Source organism: Dermacentor albipictus, unplaced genomic scaffold, assembly GCF_038994185.2.
Source record: "Dermacentor albipictus isolate Rhodes 1998 colony unplaced genomic scaffold, USDA_Dalb.pri_finalv2 scaffold_29, whole genome shotgun sequence".
In the NCBI taxonomy this organism is placed as follows: Eukaryota; Metazoa; Arthropoda; class Arachnida; order Ixodida; family Ixodidae; genus Dermacentor; species Dermacentor albipictus.
The window spans coordinates 1,661,514-1,685,234 of NW_027225583.1; the positions used below are offsets into that span (position 1 = coordinate 1,661,514).

The window sequence follows — 23,721 nt, forward strand, 5'->3', positions numbered from 1 at the left end:
ACCTACCGTGTTGTGCCATGTCGCCCTCACCTCATATTAGAACGCTGCGTGATGCTCTGGAGCGCAATCGGTAACGTTGCTATCGCTTTGAATGCTTCACCCGAGCGAAACAGCGGTTCTTTTATTTATTTGATTGTTTTTCTATTTTTTCTCGCTCTGAAAAGCTGATGATAACTCGCTTTGTACGGCACCCTTCAACCCCAGTAACTCGAGCTGCAGTTGCACAAGTGTAGCTTCTGCTGCTGTCCTATGTTCGCTAATCCCGAAGGGCACAAAATGTCGCAATGCTTACGGCACCCCAAGACAGGTTTCTGCCATGTGTATGAAACGCTCACGACAAAATTTTTTGTTTCTTCTTTTCTTAAGTGAAAAGGTCCATGCTATTGCCAGGAGGCTTTACAGTTCTGCTTGCGCAGCGTGCTCCGCATAAATTTTCAAGAGCCTTTAATCAAAGTAACCTGCGGATGGCGGGGAAATCTTTGGGGGCGGTGTAAGGTAACCTTTAGTGACGAAGATGCTTCGGTGTCTCCATTGGTAGTGAATCATCAGAATCATCTATTGCTAATACGTAAGAACGACTTGTTCTTCACCATATGATGGACATACCAGCATATATATATACATATATACGTTATGGTCATTAAGGGTTACGGACAGGATACCAAGGGAAGACAAGCGTAGCAGGGGGCGGCAGAAAGTTACGTGGACGGATGAGATTAAGAGGTTTGCAGGGACGACATGGCCACAATTAGTACAAGACCGGGGTAGTTGGAGAAGTATGGGAGAGGCCTTTGCCCTGCAGTGGGTGTAAGCAGGCTGATGATGATGATCATATATATATACTCTTTCCCTCTAACAAGAACCCTACAAGCCCTCTTGCGGGCTTATGAACGACTCATGTTTCTGGCAACAAGCCTTAGAAGCCTTGCAAAATGTGCATTAATCGATTTGTATTCTTGCAAAGAGTGGCTGACCGGCTAGTTGGTTGATTATCAGAGAAAGACCAGTGCTCCAAGACGGGACACAAAGAGGGAACCACAGACATTGTGTGTTTAGTTCCTCCTTTGTGTCCCGTCTTCAAGTGGTGCTCTTTCATCGATAATGAACCAACTAGCCCGTCAGTCTGTCCTTGCAAGGCTGCGTGACGCTTCAGGCACCTCAAAAACGAAAAAACTTTGAGTCGTCAAATGGACACTAGCAACAAGCGCTGTCATTTTAGACTACTAACATATTCCTTCAAAACACTGGTATTATTAACTTCGTGGTTAATAGGCTGATAATCAGGAGAAACAAGAGTCATGCTTCCGTTTCGCGAATTTCGCGCCGAAGCATCAGCGCGCATTCGTCACTGTGACGTAACGGATTTAAAGCATTTCTTGGCGTTTGGGTCATTTTCGCGCTGTAATATTTCGGGAAGCTTGCTAAGTTTAGTGTTTGTCTCTGTAGGAACGGCAGTTTATTACACTTTTACTCATATGAAATTAAACAATGCCCGAACACATGCCGAAAAAATTTGAGACGTCACGACAGTCTTGTTAAAGCACTCGAACATGGCGTCGCCTCCAGTCCTGGGTGATTGAGCCCTTTGCTGCTTGCCCAGCACCGTCTCACCAAAACAGTGGATATTGTTTCGTTTTATTTGGTATTTTATAATTATAAGCTCCAAATGCACCAGAAAAAGCTTTTGTCCCTAAAATTTATCTAACGTAGGCAATGTTAAATTCTTCAAAGACACCTGCTTCGTGCGAAGTTCTCATCGTCAGAGAGTTTTTCACAATACGTTGCCGGTGTTTTCTCACTGTTTCTTTCTTTTTGTTTCTTCAAATGTTGATCTATTACTGCTTTCCTGCAGCTTTCGTTTCGTCTTTCTGACGTACATGCCGTCTTACAATAAGCTATCATTTCAGCTCGGCCTTAGAACAAGCTATAGACCCACAGCGCCTTACGTTTAGTGCACCTCAATGGCAGCATGCCGGGCATGTGATTCACGTCCTCTGGCTGAGCCGCCTTTTATGCGTAAACATTCTCTGGCGACCACCCCAGCCCTTTCACATGAATCCTGTAATGCCTTTTATCTGCACAAAAATGTTTAATTTACAAAGTTTAGGCATTTGATTTTTATGATGCTGTAGAAGTAGAGACTATTAACCGTTAAGCGATAAGGAACAATTTACAGAAAAAAAAAATAAATGAGAATACCCATACAGATACCTAGGGCTCCTAAGAAAATACACGGGAAGCTTACAGTAGGGCTGGGCCAACTGAAATTTCGAGATGGGTCGACTCGAAATTCGGAGTTGGCTCAGCTTGAAATCTAGAGATGGGCCAACGTGAAATTCTCGGGTGGGCAAAATTAAATTTATGGGGTGGAGAACTCGAAATTTGGGAGTAGACCAACTTAAATATGGGAGGGGGCCAACCTAAAATTCCGGAGTGTGTCAACATAGATTTTGAAGTGGGCCACCTTCAAATCTTCGTGTGGGCCAAGTCAAATAAGTGGGGGGTAAGTGATTCACAATGAAAGACGTGCCAAGGTGAGAGTGTTATTTTGCACTGGACTTGGTGATATTCCGCTTCAATGCAGCTTTTAGTACGCAATCGGAGGCGGCAGAAAGGGACTATTTAAGGGGAAAAATAGGTTGCAGAGATATGATGCATAAATCTTTCTACCGAAACACGTCTTATGCGTGAAAAACAGCCTCCAGGAATATGCAGGGCGCAAAAGTGAAAGTTCCAAACAAAAGCCTTTTATACCTACGCAGTTGAGAGGCATACGTATTTCACGGTGACTAGGTCGCTTGGCGCCGATCCCAGCAATCCTCTAGTGGTCCCCTTATCTTGATTGTTGCAGGTTTTTTCTTGCGTTCCCTTCTCTCTCTCTCTCTCTCTCTCTCTCTCTCTCTATGTCTCTCACCATCTCGTTCTTCGCTTGTCAGGAGTGCTGACATCTTTTTCCTCTCAAGCGCTGTTTGCGTAATGACATGAGTTGGGCCACTGGCACGTCGTGGAATTTTCGGATTTCTTGCATTTTTTTACTCTTTATTTTAATTTTATTATTTTCTTGTCATTTTCAACTTCAGCTCAGGATTGGCCCGAAGAATATAGGTAGACACACTTGGAACGGGCGTGGTACATCGAAAGTGGCACACCGAAAAAAGAAAAAAAAAAGACATTTGCCTTCATCAAAGTGCAGTGGCAAGATGCATAACGAAAATTGCGGTAAACAAAAATAAGCATTGAAATGAGACATTGTCTCTTTTTTACTCATATTTAGTGTTGCTAATTTGCGTACGCGCTCCGCGTAGTGCAACTTTGTTGTGCTGAGCATAAAATAGTACTAAACATGGCTCCTTTATCGTAAACTGTTTCTTGAAAAGTAAATAATGGGGTTGTACGTTCCAAAACCACTTTCTGATTATGAGGCACGCCGTAGAGGAAGACTCCGGAAATTTTGAACACCTGGGTTCTTTAACGTGCGCCTAAATCTATGTACATGGGTGTTTTTGCATTTGGCCCCAGCAAAATGCGGCCGCCGTGGCCGGGATTCGATCCTGTGACCTCGTGCTCAGTAGCCCAACACCATAGCCACTGAGCAACCATGGCGTGGTTTCTTTATGAAGCAGAAAGGCAACCCAGTATGAAATTGAAGAGTTGATCCTGCAGCATATTATTATTATTATTATTATTATTATTATTATTATTATTATTATTATTATTATTATTATTATTATTATTATTATTATTATTATTATTCAATATACGTATCGCATATACAAGCAGTGTTCAGGTATATGTCCTAAGGTAACTCGGAACGAACATTTTTGCTAGCCACATTTCTCCGCTCTGAAGTCTGTGCCTATGAGCAGAGTCAACAAAACAAAAAAGTATTAAAGGTTAAAAAATTGCGGGTCAAATTGCTTGGCCAAAACCAACGATTATGAACGTTGCTGAGCGTTTCTCGAGTTACGAACGCCTCGTGGGCAAATGAAAGCGTTGAGACGCTTGGAGCGTGTCAACGCTTTCATTTGCGCAATGACAACGCAGACAAGAAGTTGCGTGGACAAGGAAGGCGCATATAACACATCCTTGTGAGAGCGACAGCGGGCATGACGTGTCGTCACGGCAAGGCACTGTGCCCTCACGCAACGCGTCTCACGCTGCTGCAGCAGCTGGTGTTCCCTTTCCCCCTCTCTGCTCCGTCGAGGCGCACTCGTTCCCGGTGTTCTTGCTCATTGTGTGCGAAGAGGCCCGATGCAGCGAGAAAATCTGACGATTGTCATCTAAAGGCTAAGAATTCTTTGCCGCCGCAAACGCCGTGTGTAGACACACATGCAAGGCATATAGAAAATCATAAACGCTTTCGGGGGAACTGAACAACTATTCATATGGGATGCGGAACGCCTTTGCATATCCCAAACGCCACCGCACATATATCCGGACTACTCGGGAGAAAGCAACGCCACCCTAGACAAGGAATTCTCCGTTGCCGAAATCCAGGCGGCCCTCGTGAAACTCCACACCGAGTCGACCACTGGCCCCGATAGAATATCCAATAAGGCACAACGCAATCTCGATTACAGATCGATCAAGAGACTCGCAAAATACATTACCCAGTGTTAGGCGCACGGCAAGCTACCCCAGCAATGGAAAGAAGCAAAGATCATACTGATACCGTAACGCGGCAAGAAACTACAGCTGGAGAACCTGCGCCCCACCTCCCTCACGTCTTGCGTGGGCAGGTTGATGGAGCACGCGTTTCTCAATAGACTCTCGGATTAACTCGAGGACAACGAATTATTTCCACACACCGTGATTGGCTTAAGAAGACATCTCTCCACGCAAGACGCCCTTCTGGAACTAAGACATCAAACCATAGACAATCCGGGGCGCTCGACGACAGCCGTCCTCAGGCCGGGCATGAAGAAGGCCCTCGATAACGTTCGCCACGATGCCATATTGCAACAAATAGACAATCAAAATCTCGGACTGCGAACGTACAACTATGTCCGAGACTTTCTCACGGGAAGAACCGCTCGCATGCGAGTGGGACAACTAGAGTGAGATAAAATCAACATCGAAAGCTCGGGCACCCCGCAGGGCTCGATGATCTCGCCGATGCTCTTCAATCTCGTCCTGATGGGGTTATCCAACCGGTTGCTCAAATCGAGGGATCGACTGCATCACACGCTATACGCGGATGATATTACGATCTGCACGACAACGGGCAGTGACGGAGCGATCGTGCAACGTTTACAGCAGGCCATCCAATGCGTGGAAAACTACGTCGTGGGCACGGGACTTGCCTGCTCGGCCGAAAAATTCTAACTGGTGCTATATAGACCGGTCAGAAAGGGGCGCCCTCTTAAAGGCTACAACTTCCCGGAAAAGGAAGAAATCCAATTAATGGCATCAAACAGCCTACCCACCCCGATGGTAGGTAAGATCCAGTTACTAGGACTGATGATCAAACACAAAGGCGGCAATGGCGAAGAACTTCGCAAGATAACGGCAAAGGCCACCAGCGCGATGCAGCTCATTCGACGCACCACCAACAAACACAGTGACATGCGTGAAGGCATCGTCATACGACTCATACAAGCCTTCGGCATATCTCAAATAAAGTACACGGCAGCTTTTCACATCTGGACGGTAGCAGAAAGAAGCAAACAAATGTGCGGTGGGACTTGCGCCAGGAGTCAGCACCACCAAGCTTTTAGAACTAGGCTTGCAAAATACGCTCGAGAAACTGGTGGAGGCGCAACAACTGTCCCAACTCGAGCACCTATCCAAGAGCCACCTCCCCCCCCCCCCCCCCGGACAGACACGTGCTCGAAAAGCTCGGCATCACATACCACACGCAGCACGGCATAAAAGTAGAAATTCCGAGAACCTTACGTGAGCAACCATACGTACCCCCATTGTCTCGCAACATGCACCACCAACACCACACGGGGAGATGTAAAGCCAGGGCACAGCACACGAACCAAAGTTACTCCAACAACAAGGAGGCAGTCTTCACCGAGACAACCAGTTGTCGAGACAGGAAGAGTTTCGTAGCGGCAGTTACCAGCCACCGAGGCAACCACCTCACGAGCGTCACCTTGAACACGGCGCATGTTCGAAGCGGCAGAGCAAGGGGCCATAGCACTGGCCCTCACACAAACCAAAGCGACATACGTGATCTGCGATTCGCAAGCGGCAATTCGCAATTCTACTAATTGGCGCATCTCGCAAGAGGCTTATCACATATTTCAGCGACATACCATACACCAGGGAGAGGTGGACTTCGATAACCGAAGGCATTTGCTATGCATCCAGGCACACACTGGATTGAGCACGCCCAATGAACCGGCTCACCGTGTTGCTCGAGGCCTCACTCACCGAGCACCGTCGGAGGAAGAGCCCTTGCGGGGTGCTGCAAACATCTAAGCGTGGGAGGATCGTACGACCAGGTTCCACGTCACCAGGTTCCACGTCGATCGTTCCACCAGGTTTTGACCCCTCCATCTCTTCCACCGCCAGCCTCCGCTCGCGCTGGAAGACCGCACTGCTCAGCGCGAACCTGACAACGCCACTCTGGGCCGTCCAGCGAGCCGAGGAAGCCGCTTCGAGACAGTGTCTCGGTAGCGCGTCCGCGGACGGTGCCCAGACCCACTAAAAAGACGCCAGACTCAAATCTCATTGACTTGAAAATAAAGTTTACGCTCTCTCTCCCTTGGTGCTCACAATCGTTGTCACACCGCTGGTCACAACGCTGCACGACTCCATTCATTCTGCGTGAAAGCAGTTGTACTACCTGCTGTGTCAAACTTTGTCGCCCTCACCTAGTGTTACAACACAGAGTGAGGATCTCAAGCCAAGCGGATAACCTTGCGATGGATATGAAAGCTTCACCCAAACAAAAACTGCCGTTTATTTCTTTTTCACTTGATACCGTTTTTTTGCATGCGTAAAAACTGTGATATCTCACGTTGTACGGATCGATTCAGCCTCAGAAACTGAAGCTGCAGTAGAAGTGTAGCTTCTGTGGCTGCCGTATCATGGCGAATCTTGGCGGCCACGAAACGTCACAATGCTTATGGCATCAGGGGACATGTTCCTGCCATGCACATGGAGGAGTCGCGACGAGAGATATTTTCTTTCTTCTTTTTCTTTTACGTGAAAAGGCCCAAGCTATTCACTCGTGTCTTTGCAATTGTACTTGCGCAGCATGCTCTGCATAAAATTTCAAGCAGCCGTTAGACAAAATAAGCTGCTGACGGGCAGAGAATCTTTACGGGCTGGCAACGTAGACTATGGGTGACGAAGATGTATTATTTGGCTCCATTGGCAGTGGTCGATGTAGTGTGGCTGCAAGCGTTTAAGGCATACAAGAGTTTATAACACATGCATTTCTCTCAACAAGACCCCTACAAGCCCTCTCGTTGATATTTGCTGAACAGCTCATATGCTTCCGGTAACAGGCCCTCTAAACCTTAAAAAAAGAGCCCTGAGACCATCCCACTAAATTCTTCCGAAACGCCCTTTAAGCTCTCCAGAAGCCATGTGGCTAAACAAATAGTGCATTTCTTTTTCAACATCGCTCAAGCCCTTCCCATTTGGTTCAACATGCATGTATGTTCAATATCCTCTTTAGCGTCAGTTAGTTTTGGAAATTACAAAGACGGCGCTCTCGGAAACAAGATATTCAATGGTATAAAAAAAGAACACGAAGATTTCAAAGACAGTCTACTAATATGTAACTTCGAAATTAGTAAAAATCTGCCTTGTTTGAAACGCGTGATAAGTTTGCACCATACTCTATATATGCCTGACTTCAACAAACTGAAGTGCTATAGATAACATACCGCAGATGAAAAAAAATAAGTGCACTGCAGCACTTCTCCTGACAGATGAGAATATTGAACAACATACCACATGTAACCGCTGAACAGACTCAATAGGGTCATTGCACGATAGCGCTGAACAGGACCAGTCAATAACACTCTGGAAAGCGGCGCATACACAAAGCGAAACGAAACAACCTATTTTGCATATAGCAGGTATAGGGAGGTATGCAGAAATATCTCACAGCAAACCATTAGTGTAGTATTACAAGGGATTGGGTGCGAGCTCGTTGGTTCAGGCGATTCAATTTAAACCGCTGCAAAAAACACATCGACAAGGAAGAGCGCAGGACCAGCTCTGGTCCTGTGCTCTTCCTTGCGGATGTGTTTTTGGGACTTTTTTAAATGAATGTTTACCGGGGTAAGTCTCAGTATATTTTTATTAGCTTGCGTTTGTGATTTTTCCTTAAAGCGGCGCCTTAGACAATGGAAATTTTATATAATAAGCCAGCTGTACTAGCCTAATCAATGAATCAGGCAGTAAAAAAGACATCGAATTCTTTTTCCCGTGGAATCTCTTTAAAATGGTCCATGGGGCTGAAGCAGATGGGTAACGAAAAACATGCTGTAGTATTATCGCACCATATATTTGCAGCCAAAAGTTTCCCACGCTGCTTACTTAAGAATTGTTGTGTGGTGAAACGGAGCCATTGCCCGATCATACATGCGTACCGTGCGCAGATGGAGCCCTTGTGCCTCCAAGCGTGACGCAAGCGGAGCTAAACTCTAGAGTTGGCCTCGCGTGGGGAGTTGAGAGAGAGAGAGCGAGGCGGAGCTCGGCATTACATTTCCCCATCCGAGCATGGAATGGTCGCTATTCAGAGAGGTCACTATACCGTACAAGGTACAATTTATCGAACTCAAAAGTTGTGTGGGTCTCGGTGTCTGTGAGGGGCACCAATGTGCTTAACGGTGGAAATATTTGAAGCTTCTTGGGCTAGGCATAGAGAAAACTGTGTAATCAGGAACATTTCCAGCTGCAAGACTGACCCCGTTTCTCTCAATTTAGGTACAGAGCTCAGACATGGGTCGTTCATATCGGCCGCTTAGTGCGTTTCTTTGGGATAAAGAAGCAGAAGGAATATGTGCTGCTCTTATCTCGCCGCGAACGGACTTCCGGCGCCTAGACGTATGGGCAAATCGCTCGTACCCACTTGAACGCCGAGAAATTCCGTTTGGCTGTTCCCGTCCCATACAAGCGTACATCACTGCCACGGTGAATCTCCACGCAATTTCCCGCGTCACGAATCATACAGCGTATAATGACGGTCCGGCGACCACACTTATTACGATTGAACGCTATTAACGTGGCACCGTTAAGGGCCCCGTGTCGCAAGGCATCCCATATCGGGGACGAACGTCACTTGGCGAAACATCACTCCGAACCACAACCACGCAGGCCTTCCACGCGACGCAGAGGCATTACTGAACTAGTTCAATTTCTCAAGGTAAAATATATGCGAAAAATCTTAATGTATGACCTAAACACAGCCTACAGACATGATAGCCTCTGAGTTTAAAAAAACCAGAAAAGAATTCGGTAGCGTGGGAATCGAAACACAAACGCCTTTTCAAAGTAGTGTTCCTCAAGGGCCGGTCCTGTGCCCTCTCCTTTTCTCGCTGTTTATTAACGACTTTTCGGCTGTCATTCCAATCTTTTCAATTTTTTATAGGCTGATGACGCCAATCTTTTCAAGGTGGTAAAAAATGTTACTAATTGCTCCACCCTTCAGAAGAACATTGCAAAGTTTGGGTCATGCTGAGCTTAAATCATGCTCATCTTAAATGAATCAAAAACGAAAGTTTTATGCTCCACGCCGAAGGCTAAGTGGACATTATTTCCCAATAGCATTGAAGACGTTTGCCTGCCAAGAGCTCACGGAACGAAGGAACTTTGAGTGTGCTTTGATAGCTGTCTCAGTTTCTCGCCCCACGCTCAACATAGGAGGCAGCGTGAACTTCGAACGCTCGGCACACTATGTAGGGTGACGGGAGACTTCATACAGCATGTGCCATTTGTAACTTTATATAGGAGCCTATGCCTTCCAGTTCCTGAGACCCTCCGTCATTTGGGGCGGCACTTGTAAGTCAAATTGTGAACTTCTCGAAAATGTGCAAAAAATATTCGCATCTACATTTAAACATCGATTCCGTCGAAAGATTCAATCTCCATAGAGTTAACGTGAACACTTACGATAACAACCCTCACTTGTAGCCGCAATAAATTGGAGGTTCATTTTTTTTCCAGAAATTAATACGTGGAAAAATCTACTGCTCGAATTTACTTTCTAATGTGCGCTTTTACTATCCACAGATACACACAAGGAAACGGCGCGCTTTTCACCCTTCCGATTTCCGTTACCTTCTATCTGGAGTGCAGGCGACATATAACGCCCATTCAGAGTGCCTGGGTATCTTCATGCCTAATTTTAATATTTTCCTGAAAGGAGTTGCAGAGTAACTTCGATAGCTGAACAAAAACTCTCATATCTGTTGTCTGTTCTGTCATTCTGTACTCCTTTCTTATATTTCTGCTATTTTGCTTTGCATTCTCGGGATCTACACATTTTATGTTCTGTTAAAATCTGTATTCTTGAAACTATTATTCTCTTTTTTATGTGTGTGCGCGTGTGTATGTGTCTGTTAGCTCGCACCGCACTGTTCATCCTCCCGCGCATTGTGTTGACGAGTGCGCCAGCCTGAAGACTCTCGAAGTTGTTCCGGGGAAATTTAATAAACACCTTTGATTGAGTTTGTTTTTGTAGTTGTTGTTGTTCCCAAGATATTGTCTTTTACTGTAAAGAACGCACTCGTTCCGAACCAGCATAAGCTTCTCACTGACAACGCACAGTGGAGCAAAGGTAAATATCAAGCTAGCACGAAATTACAGCTAAGACCAAAGTGCCTGCTAGAGTCTCATGAAGTAGGAAGAGGGGAGGAGGGGCAAGAAAGAGGGAGATAGCAGCGCCGAGACGCTCTACCAATAGGAATGAGGCATTCATCGATTGTGGTACGAGGCAGCTAAATAAGAAGGCAGTTCCACGGAAAGAAATGCGCGCTGTGCAAGCAATGCAGGGCAGCTCGATAATCAACAGTGCAAGAGTGTAACGGAAAGCACATCACCACTTAACGCACGCTTCCTTTTTCTCAACGAGCTCTCAGACACGAAGTCACAAATAATTTGGTAGGAGAGTGCAAGCGCAGTAACGAGAAGACTAGGCAGTGAACACAAAAAATTCAGACGATCCAGCGAGATCCACTGGTCGGAGTGAGGCACTTGGATTGTCATCGAGATCACACAGAACTTCTGGGCAGCCATAGCATTTAAAGGTGTATAACTAGAGGCCCGTGGACCGGACATTCACCAGCATAAATGCGTAGCGTGTGTAGCAGAAATAAAATTGCCAGGTATATATGACTCTTCGGTCTAAACCAGTCGATGGTGCGCGCTTAAGTTAAGGACAGAGCTGGAATTTTTCTAATGGATTTAGTTTATAAACACGCTTATGTGAATAACTTGCGTTTTCGTTCCAGAATTATGTCGATGCGCTCATCGCCTGGAAGTACGCCGCTCTAAACATGTCGATTCCACCGCAACGGAACTGTGACGGCATCTCTCGGGACTACAGTGAACACGGTGTGTGTGCGGTAGCCAGGACAGACGGCCCCGCCATCATCCTGAGGCGAAATATTTTTTTAATGGCGTAGCTAAACACAACGTGCGCATGGAACCTATTCTGGACAAAACACTAAGCGATTCACACTGGCTTGTTAATAAACATGATCAAATACGAAATTCCAGCTCTATAAAAATTTCAGCGTGTACATCCTAGTAATTTGGCTCTATTCATACAATACAGCAGCTTATCCTTCTTATGGTCCAATTTGTATCTTCGAATATATCCACCGGGTAGTGAGAGAAAGCCCATGACATTTATTTTAGCGACAGTAATATAAACGCTACCGATAGCTGGGTTATCAGTGTCACTTCACTTTAATCTGTAGAGGGGCAGTGCCGGAGTTCGAAACCATGACAACCGTTACTGAGGGTAGCTTCTCTTTTACGTGATTTATAGCACTCTCAGTGGCTGAAAGCTCCACACTCGTTAGAGAGCGTGGATGCAGCTCACGAAACACCCGCCAGATTTCAGTCGATGGTGCAGAATAAACATGCAGATCTTCAATCCGCAGCGGCAGCCTGGCAGCTCGAACTATGGGCTGCTAATAACGAACGTATAGATCATCTCAGCACCACAGGCGGGCTTCGCCTATTATCAAGCAATGCAATGATACTCACCAGTTCTAAAGTGGATGCTCCTTATCTCGGGCAACAAAATGTGTAAGAGGTGCTTCATTCGCTGGCTGCATATCGGTTTACTAAATTTTGAAAACAAAGACTTCTTTTGCGATTTCAGATCGATTTGGGATTCATGGAATCTGGGCATCTGGGCAGGAGTGTCTGACCATTTTTGGTCAAAGAGGCCAGTTTGAGGTGTTTCACTTGATCTAAGAAAACTAAAAAAAATTACCGACGATTACGTTACCTCCTAATGCGAAATTTGAGCGCAGCAAATAAGCTGTTTCACCTTTTCGATAGATTGAGGCAAAGAAATCAAGCAACACATGTATGCGCTATCACAGAATTTTTTTTTTATTTTTCACACGTATTCCTTTAACAAAGACTCCACTAACAGTTCTTGACAGTCATGAAGGAAGCTTTGTGGTCGGAGAAATAGGCTGATATATGTTCGACTTGGTACACCAATGCTTGATTCTCAAAGACGAGATCTATACAAGTGCCTCGCGAGGTTGTCACAGCCGTGGGACGCGTTACGAGTGAGAGGAACAGGATGTTCTCCCGCATTCTCCCACAACCCGAGACTCGCAGGAAGAGGGGGGAGGGGGGCGGCGTGTACACCCAGCGGCAAACGATGGGGGCAGAAGCGCGCGCAGCAAGCGGACAACACGGTAACGGGAGGAGGGAAGAGCACGGCCGGTCTCTGGGGAGCGTGCGCGCGCACCCCTCGAGACCGGCCGTGGGAAGAGATAGCAGCGACTGACTGATGCCGCTGACGCCGATAGTGAGTCAACCCCTATCCGCCGCACAAGAACAGGGGGGGCACCCTTTCCTCCTATTTCTGCATGGCGGCGACGGTGTTCTATGCAGTCACGTTATCTTGAATCTCTAGCGGCGTCAGCGGCATCCAGCGGTATCAGTCGGTCGCTGCTAGCGCTGGGGGGATGAAAGGGGGGCGGAGCTGGTTACGAGGCCGACGACGACGACGACGACGACGACGCGAAACCCAGGAACGGACGCCAAAGAGCTGCGCTCTAAAAACAGTCGCAGTTTTACCCGAAAGGCGAATCTCATGAAAAGACAGCTATGCGAAATAAGTATAGTAGCTTTATCGACCTTAACAACTTGTAAACTTTAGCTTATTGACTAGATGAAGAAGCATTGTGGCAGGCGCGCACAAGAAAACCTGAACACATCTCTCTCGATTACGCGGAAACTCGACGTCAGAAATGTTAGCGTGACGACACACGGCAGCAGCAGCAGCTGCGAGTGAATTGACCTCCGTGCTGCCTCTCGCTTCAACGCGAACAAGGCAGCGAAAACACAGCACACACTAAGCTATCAGCAGTAGGCGCATTGTGTCCCTCATCCCATATCGCTTTCAAAACAGTGCCTGCGCGGCTGCTCAATACGGTGCCACCAGCGGAGCCTAAACCCCGCTATATATTTATATACACATGTAAATTGTAAAATTGTAGTACTTACCCTATTCTGAAAGGGCGTAATATTGAAAAACGGATAACTTTGTGACCTCATGTGGAGGCCAAAAAGAAAGACACAGTCGTTTTAGACCGATACCGTCGTCTTTCAAAACTCTGGCACTGTTAACTTCGAGGTTAATAGGCTAAACATCGTAAGATACAAATGATAGTCAAGGTTGCATTTGTTGAATTTCGTGCCGAAGCCTAGGCGCGGATATGCCGTCGTGAGGTGATGGATTTAAAGTATTTCATCGTATTTGGGTCGTTGTGACGCAGTATTATTTTTCGAAATGTGCTAAGTTTAGTGTTTGGCTCTGTAAGAATGGCAGTGTAGTCTAGTTTTACCGATATAAAATTAAGCTTTGCCAGAGCACATCCAGCAAAAATCACTGACGTCACGTCGGGATGATTAGAGGACTCCTCCAAGATGGCGTCGCCACCAGTCCTTGGTGTTTGATCCCTTTCTGGCTCACCCAGCACCTTATCAGCAAAACAGTAGAATTCGCTTCGTTTTATTTAGCACTCTAAAAACATAATGTGCTAATGCAACATAAAAAGCTTTTCTCTTTAAAGTTCCTTGAAAGAAGCCAAAGTTAACGCCTTAGAAGCTACCGGCTTCATACGAAGTTCTATTCAAAATTTTCTTAGACATAGTCGGAGAGTTCTTCACATCTTCCTTGTGTTTTGTCATCTCTATTTCTTTCTTCTTTTTTCTTCAAATACTTATTTGTCACTAATTTGCTGGCGCGTTGGTTTAGTCTGTATGACGTACATGGCATCTTACAAAAAGCGAGATTTCATCGTGGCGTTGGATCAAGTTACGCTTTCAACTGCGCGCTAACGTTTTTGCACCTCAGTCGCCGCATAGCAGGGTATGTGACTGACGTTCTCTGGGGAAACGTTTATTACTTTTTAAAGCTTTTAATGCGTAAGCATTCTTCGGCGAGATCCCCAGTCGTGTCACCAAAAAACTGTAATGCCTTGTATCTGCAGAAAATGCCTAATCTGTTAAGTTTTGACATTTCGTCCTGGGGACATTGTAAATGTACATGACTGGCAGCCTATAAGCGAATAGAACAGTTTAAACCAAAAATTAAAAAGAACACTCGTAGAGATACTTAAGGCTCTTTAGAACATGCATGGGGAAGCTTATAACAGGCGTGGGCCAATTGATATTTGAGGATGGGCTGACATGAAATTTTGGGTTGTGTCAACTAGAAATTTTGAGGCGGGCCAACTTGAAATGTGAGGACGGGCCTTCTTTAATTTAGGGGTGCGCCAACTTGAAATTTCAGACTGGGCCAACTTAAATAAGGGGGTGGGGCCAACTTGAATTTGGAGAGTTAGTCATCTTTAATTTGGAGGTGGGCGAAAGTTTGGGCTTGGGACCACTTGAGATTTTGGGTTGACAATCTCCAGTTGCACACTGCGGAGCGTCCTTCGAGTCATGAACGCCTCGCAGGCAAGCGAGAGTATTGAGACGCTTGGCGCGTTTCCATTCGGCCTTTGCAAGGCGCAGTGAGAACGCTGACGAGGCGTTGCGTGGGCAAGGAACGCGCGCACAACACAGTCTTGCGAGGGCGACAGCGAGTGTAACACATGCCAATGCGGCAATGCACTCTGCCATCACGCAATGCATCGCGGGAGACTGCAGCAGCTGCTGGCGTTCTGGTTCGTCCACTGTGGTCCGTCGACGCGTGCTCGTGCCCGGTGTCACGGCTCAATGGCTATGACGGCATTGAAGAGGCTGGATGCGGCGAGAAAATTTGACAGTTGTGTACTAAGACCTAAACATTCTTTGCCAGCGGAAACGCCATGGTTAGAAGCGCAAAAGCTCGGGATAACAAGCAAGCAAATCTAAGCGATAATGAAGGGACCGCCAAGCCATAAGATGCTTTCTTAAATTACACGAATCTCACAATTTCTGCAGCTTTTCCACGCATTATCGTGCTTTATTATTACCTTTTCTTCTCCTTCGTAAACGCAAGTAAAAAAAAAATATTCGAGACGTTTCGTAAATCATGATGCTCTTTACATTAAAAATAATTTTGGTCCCTATATTTCATCGCATGTCGCTAGGATCGCATGGTTCGTTTATATTTTTTTCTCTTTCGCTCGGTTATTTTCCATCGCTATTTCTTTCCCTCTATCCCACACACACACTCTCCTGCTTATGTTAGAGAGGAAAACGAAACCATTGCTTCTGTCCTTGCTTTAACAATTCCCTTTGTCCAACAGGCGGATATCTGTTTAACTTCTTTCTTTAATTTGCCACAGTGCTTATGAATTGATTGCAAAAAAAAGCAGAAATCATCTTTCCAATGTGCTCCTTCTATTTCCGTCAATTCCTCGTCGTGTCGCTTATCTTCCCCGATGGCGGGTTTATTAGTATGAGTCAATGAGTTTGTTTCGGCGATGGTGACACGAGCTCTCTCCAAATCTATCGGAAAAAAAACGTTTATCAGAAACGGAGCCGTGGACAGTCGTTGTAGGTATGTGTGCGAGAGCAAGGGAAGCTGAAACAAGCTAAAATGTGACGGAAATTTATGTTTGTTTGATGTTGATGTTGCATGTTTCATTGACGCTAGAATCCCGTCCTAGCTGTGTCGTAAAAATAATGTCAGCCATCTTTTTTTTTTCTGAAGTAAGTAGCAGAACCTTATTATCCAAACTGGGTAGTACATTTGCACTTGGTGTTCAAACACTTTGTTTTTCTAAGGCGACGCGTTAACATCCCTGTATCCCCACTGATATTTTTTTCAATAGCGCCGAGTTGGACATAACGTGGGACTTCCTATACAGAGTCACTGTAAATTACAATCTAAGATTGTTTTGCAATGATACATGACTTACAATGATCAAAGGATTACACCACTAAAGCTCAAGATTTTTCTAGCAAAAATTAACACCGCTGCTAACAAGAGGTACTCAGTACAACTTCCCGCTTTTTCTGTAGCATCCGTCAACACTAATCACTTAATCACTCAAGAGGAATAAGGAAAAATGTAACACCGTATAGCACTCCTGGAGTGGTAACTGACTATGGTCACATGTATAAACAGAGGAGAATGAGAAGATTAAATATCACCAGTCTATTCATGTAAACAGTAGGACGAAAGCATCTCCCAGCTGTCCAGGGATTCTTTTTCTCTATTTTTGCATTTGCAAAGCTGTCGACATCTCCCTTTGCATGGCATCATTCAGCCTCAGAAACTGCAGCTGCATGCAGTTAAAGTGTATTGCTGTACGTAGACGGATCTCCGAGACAACGAAACGCCACAATTCTTACGGCAACGCTGAATAAGTATCTCTCATGTGTATGCAAGTCACCATGAAACATTCTGTTTTTTCTTTCTTTGTATTTTTTTGTAAAAAGGCTGGCGCTACTGACGGTAGGAATCAAAACGCTGCTTGCGAAGCGTGTTGTGCGTAAGATATCAAGAAACCATTAAAATTATAACCTGCAGGCATCTAGGGCACCTTTGGCGGTTGTGTAACGTAGCCTTTGAGAAAAAAAAGGGAAGCTTGGCTCCATCAGCACTATTCATGGCATCGATTTTCAGTCTTAATCGTCCTGTGAATAACGTCTTGTGAGTCACCAAATGGTGGACACTACAGCAATATGATGCGCATATACAACACATACCTTTCTCTCTAATAAAGAGGCCCACCAGCCCAATTGCGGGCATTCCATTAACGCCTCGTATCCTTCTCGTGAGAGGCCCTCGAAACATTAAGAAGAAAATCTCTGAAGCGTCATGTACTCGGATGGTGGGCTGGTGGGTAACATGCTACTAAAGTCTGCTCAAAAGCCTTTCGAGCTGTCCGGAAGTAATTAGGCCTACCGAATATAGCACTTCAATTTAAATATCCCTAAAGCCTTTGCCATTTTGTCCAACGGGCATGCATGTTCAATGTCCTCTTGACGGTGACTTCATTGTGTAAGTTCCTTAGAAGGTGGTTGCTGAAACAAAATATTTCATTATAGCGACAAAAATGTACGCCATGTTTACGCAGGCGAACACCTAATCTTTAACGGAGCAATTAGAAAACAATTTGCCTCGCTGAAAACGTGTGATAAGTTAGCACGCTGTCATACTTCATTACACGGAAGTTCTACAGATAACATTGTGTGTTAAAAAATATGTGTGTGCTGCCTGACTCGTAAACGAGATGAGAATACTAAACAACGTATCACATGCAAACGGTTAATAAAACTATTAGAGTCATTGCTTCACAGCAGCGAACAGCAGCAGTCAATGGCTATGTGGAAAGCAGCGCATTAGCAAAGTTAAACGAAACAACCTAATTTGCATAGACCAGTTATTCGGAGGTATGCACAATCATTTAGTAGCAAACCACTAGTGAAGTATGTTGCGTGCATGCAGCTTCGGTGCTCGTGCTAGGTATATTTTAATTCGGTTGTGTTTGCGATCATTTCCACTAGAGGTCTAGGGAAATTTTAACTAGTAACCCAGCTGTCACAGCGTAATCGATGCGTTAGGCAATACAGAAGACATGCAAAGCCGGCAGCCAACGCTGGGGCTGCCGCCGCATCGACGACTCTGGCGGGGCTCCCCGCGGGCCCTGAGGGAGGATTGGCGACGGCTGCACTCTGCACTCAGAGCAGCCGTCGTCTGTGCATCGGTGTCGAAGAGCTGGTGTGCCGGTGTGCACGGTTCGCAAACGGGGTGTGTTGGGTGTTAACCCGGCCGGTCTGCTTTCGGTTTGTCTGCAGAGCCGTTCCCACCGCAGCAATAGTAACAGATGCTACAGATGGCGGTAGTTGTCTGATCGGCCGACGAGTCCGGCGCTTCCAGAGTGCCAGGCAGCGGCCGACGAAGTCGGATGCGTCATTCCGGAGACGTTCCCAACACTAAAATTTTACCTGCTGTTTAAACATGACCCGCAACTGCGCGGCGATCAGTCATTGCCGCAGCGCTATAGCGGACAAGAGCGCGGCGACCGAGCGCTTCCTAGATTGCCGAAAGCGCAACCCGAACACCATGTTGGCGGTCAGCCAACCCAGCGCGCCATGCACCTGTGCTGCAGCCACACTAGACTGTTAGATCGTCCAATTTTCGTCGATGAAGCGTAACTGCGCCAGGCGTGGATCGATCCGCGTTAAGCCGGACTGTGCCAGACTTTTAGCTCTTCTAAGAAGAGCCCAGTAGGCTCTTCTTCCAGCGGAGGGAGAATGCCCCGAGACCCTGCTGTTGAACGTAGACATCCATATAGAGAGACCTGGCTGCCTACACTAGAAGAGTACACTTAGCGTTAAAAGAACATCGCGGGCGCGCTAGGGCGTTGTATACAAACAAAGTACAACAAACCAGCAAAGTATACCAACTCTGCGACTTGCAGAGGTTCGGGACCTATTCGCTGATACACCAGGACGGAACACAAGGAAGTAAAGCAAATAGCACCGGCGCTGGTTTTCCGCATTCTTCAATGTACGTCACTTGCGACACGTGACAATGGTGGCCTTTTTTTTTCTCAATTACGGTATGAAAATCATCGATTTCGGGAGCTCTTTGTTCCTCATTGACCTGTATTTCAAGTGTAAGATTTCATACAGAGGCTGCTGCATGCCTAAATTATCTGAAAGTAGGCTTTTCACACGGTCGAAAATTTTGTTGCAGTTGGCCTTTAGATCGTGGAAAAACGAAAAATGTAACACCTTAAATCACTCGTCAAATGGTAAGTGACTGCCATGACGTATTCAACAGGAGAGTTCGAGAAGTTAAAGCGTGCTCAGCCTATCTGTATCCACTGTAGGATGAAGGCGCTTCCCAGCGATCCAGCGATATCAGGCGTACCGTTAAGAGACAAGAAGATAGCGGCGTGGATTACAGAGGAAACTGGTGTAGCCGATGTTCTTGTTGACAGTAAGGAGGAGAGATACTGTTGGGCAGTCAATGTAATATGTAGAATATATAAACAGCAGACCGTTAGAGTTACAAACGGCTTCTAAAAGAAGGGAATGCAGTTTTAGGACGGCGAACAATTATATGGTGTGATGAAACGAGGAAGTTAGCAGGCGTAAGATGGAATAAGCTCGCACAAGACAAAACTGATAGGAGATCACTGGAAGATGTCGTCTGAAAAGTACTACGCATTAAAATCGCTAATGAGTAAGATACTAGTGTTGAGCTGAGAAAAAGAACAAAATATCGAGCTGCTATTTGAATATTTCCATCTCGAGGAAATCAAAATCTGAATAAATCTGAAGAACTCTAGCATAAAAAAATCGAAAACAATTCACCGATGATTACGACACTCCTTAATGTGAAATTAATGCGCAGGTCCCCAGTGTTTTGCTTCCGCGACACATTGGCTGGCGCGGACAATCTGCCTCGTGCGACACGTTGCAAATGAAGCGAAGCGTTGGGAAACAACTAACACTCAAGCACAGCAATAGCGCCGAGCAGAGCTGACGATCGTAGAAAATCTGATCTGCGGGTTAAGAGCGTGGGCTTTTATGAGTGGCTAGTCTAAGGTTCCAGGGCCACACTCCGCTTCCTATGGCACGGAATAGGCGTTCGTATAGAGCAACCTTGGAATACAAGGTCGGGGCCGTTCTTCGGTAGCGTTCGCCGTTGGCCAGTTTGATTATTAGTTCGGGCTTTCAGGTACTGGTAGCGGGCGCTTTTGTGGACCCGTCAGCAGTCGGTGCCCGTACTGCGTTGACTTGGGGATAGGCGCGGACAAATTGGAGTGGCTTCCTCGTGGTCATCGTCTAATTAAGGCTTTTGCCCGTGTTGGAGACGTAACAGCCTGCTGCGAAATCCACCACAGGAGACACAACTAAAACAAGCCGACCAAGACCTAAGTCTCCTCTATATTCTCCTCTATGAATAGGCTTCAAGTTTATAACGTGATCCTACCTCGTCTATTCTTTCCGCTGAGGACTGCACATTCACGCTCCGTTGAGTCGGCTCCACAGTGCCGACACTAGAGCGTTCGTTTTTCGCCATTGGCAATAGTGTCGCACGCAAGTAAATTTGCGCTTTCGTTGAGGATAAGTGTGCGTGACGCCTCGTACTCCATACACTGGACGCAGTGGAATGGATTGTTAAATGTCAAGGTACTTATATATAGTTATTTCCTTTGGCCCTCACAATCGTTGTGACACGCCTGGTCACAACGCTGCACGACTCAATTCAGACTGAGTAAATGCAGTTGTACGACCTGCTGTGTCAACCTTCGTCGCCCTCACCTAGTGTTAGAACACAGTGTGAGGATCTCAAACGCAGCGGATAACCTCACTATCACTTTGAATGCCTTACCCAAGAGAAACAGTGGTTGTTCCTTTTTTTTAAACTGAATTTCTTTACCTCTGTAAAGCTGGCGCTATCTCCCTTTTTATGACACCGTTAAGCTTCAGAAAATTGAGCTGCAGTTGAAGGAGTGCAGTTTCTGCGGCTGCCGTATGTTGGCGAATCTCGGAGGCCATGAATCGCCACAATGCTTGCGGCAACGCGGGGCAGGTTCCGGCGATGTGCTTGGAAGGGTCACAACGAAAGATTTCTTTCTTTCTGTACTTTTTACCTCAAAAGCCCCAAGCTATTGACGGGTGGTTTTACTATTCTACTTGTGCAGCATGCTACGCATAAAATTTCAAGAGCCTTCGGGCAATATGACCTGCAGATAGGTAGGGAATCGTTGTGTGCTGTGTAACGTAGCCTGTGGGTAACGGAGATACTGTATCTTGTTCTATTGGTAGTTATTGTCTCCGCACCGAATTTTTACTCGCGCCAAATAACGACTTATGCACCACCAAATCATGGACATACCAAGATATTTAACACATAATTTCTCTCTAAAAGAGCCCTCCCATGGAAATTTCCTGAATGCCTCGTATGCCCATGGGAACAGCCATTGGAAACCTAAAAAAAAAAGATGCACGAAGCGTCATGCAGTCACATGGTGGGTAACATGACGCTAAACTCTGCTGAAAAGCCTTTTGAGCTCTCCGGAAGCCATAAGAATTCATGAATAATGCATTTCCTTTTCAGCATCAGTCAAGTGCTTGCCATCTGGTTCAACGAGCATGCATATTCAATATCCTCGTGACCGCGAGTTCGTAAATTCTATTGAAGGTGCTATCGGAAAACAATATATTCCATGATTGCAAAAAAAAATAATAAGAAGAGGAAGGCGACATTTTCAGAGGCGAGCACTTAATCTTTAACTTTGAAATTAGTAAACATTTGCCTCGCTGAAAACGCGTGATAAGCTTGCACGATATGCTATACATGCCAGATTTCAATACATTGAAGAGCTCTAAATAAAGTTTTGCATTAACGAAATGTGTACGCTGCATGACCATTACACAACTTACTTCATGCAACCGCTGAATAGAGCCATTAGAGCCATGGCGTCATAGCAGTGGACGGCAGCAGTCAGTGACTATGTGGAAAGCAGCGCTATAGCAATGCTAAACGAAACAACCTGTTTCGCGTACAGGAGTTATTACGATGTATGCATAATCCTTCCATAGCAACAACTAGTGAAGTAAGTGCCGTGTACGCGACATCGCTGTGCGTGCTCGGTATACTTTAATTCGCTTGCGCTTCTCCTTATTTCATTCAACCGGCAAATCAGGGCTAGGGAAACCTTAAATAGAAAGCAGCTATATTAGCGCAATCGATTCATCAGACAAAAGAGAAGGCATCAAGCTACTTATATCTAGTTATCTCCTGTGGCTCTGACAACCGTTGTGACACGCCTGGTCACAACGCTGTGCGACTCCATCCATTCAGCGTTACAGCTATTGTACGAACTGCTGTGACGCGCCATGTCACACTCACCTGTGGCGAATCTCAAGAGCAACGCAAAGCCTTGCCATAGCTTTGAATTTGTCGCCCAAGCGAATGAGCGGTTCTTTTTTTTACGTCATTCCTTTTTTTCACTTTCTTTAAAGTGATGCTGTTAATATGGGCCTTGTGCTCTTGATGCTGGATTTCGCTAAAACTATCAGCATCGGCAATAGCTCGAGCGTCATCATCTTCTTCCACAGCTGGCTCAGATTATATGGTGTTCATTTCACAATAACCCCCGCGCTGATGATTAGGGCAAAAAAAAAATATAGACGGTGGCAATTGCACGCGACAAATAAAAACACGGCAAAACACAGAAACTTCACGTATAAAAAAAGAAACGCTGGGAGACTCGCAAAAAAAAAGCACTCCCAAGGCCTGCTCACCACGCGAAGCAGGAAACAGCGAGAATAAGGTTAAAGTATGGCGAAAAAAAAAATTTACAATGAAGACACCTTGCGAAGTTTGACTGGCATGCTATAATACATTGTGTAACTAGCAGCTTGCCTGTTCGGCCATTTTCAAGAACACGAAGGGGCGTTGATTTTTTTACCTGTATAAAGCTGGCTATATCTCACTTTGTAGGACACCGTTCACCCTCAGAAATTCCAGCTGCAGTTTAGAAGTATAGATTCTGCTACTGCAGTCTGTTGGCGAACTTCCGAGACTACCAAACTTCACAATACTTTCGGCAACTCAGAACAGTTTCCCGCCATGCATATGGAAGAGTCAGGATGAAGGATTTTTTTTAAGTAAAAAGGCCCAAGCTGTTGACGGGTGCTTTCACAGTTCTACGTGCTTGAAGTTCTTCGCACAAATTTTCCAGAGCACTTAGACAAGATTACCTGCCGCCACCCAGGGAATCATTGGCGGTTGTGTAACGTAGCTTTAAGGCGACGAAGATGCTTTGTTGGCTCCATTCGCAACGGTAAAGGTTTGGCACGAGTTAACGTAGATAACGTCTTATGTACCTCAAAATGACGGACATAACAACATGTACTGGGTACATTTCATGAGCATCTCGTATGTTTGTGCCAACGAAACATACACCTTTCTCTCCAAAAACAGCGCCGGAAGCCCTTTTGTGGACACTTCATGAACGCCTCGTATTATTTTGCCAACAGGCGCCCGAAACTTGTAGCCGAAACATGTAGCCGGATGGTATGCAATATGCCATAAATTCTGCTCAAAATCCTTTTAAGCTCTTCGGATGCGATAAGACTGCGCGAATATTG

At 45.8% G+C, this 23,721-nt stretch overlaps 2 long non-coding RNA genes across 3 annotated transcripts in view; both read right to left on the reverse strand.

Annotated features, from left to right (window-relative positions):
• LOC139052684 (uncharacterized) overlaps positions 1-23,721 on the reverse strand; it is a 1,258,229-nt gene that overhangs the window by 857,001 nt on the left and 377,507 nt on the right. The window lies entirely within an intron of this gene.
• On the reverse strand, positions 15,910-17,631 carry LOC139052685 (uncharacterized). The gene is made up of 2 exons (XR_011510012.1): positions 17,551-17,631; positions 15,910-16,104 (listed from the first exon to the last, which is right to left on the reverse strand). It is a non-coding gene; the product is annotated as an uncharacterized lncRNA (long non-coding RNA).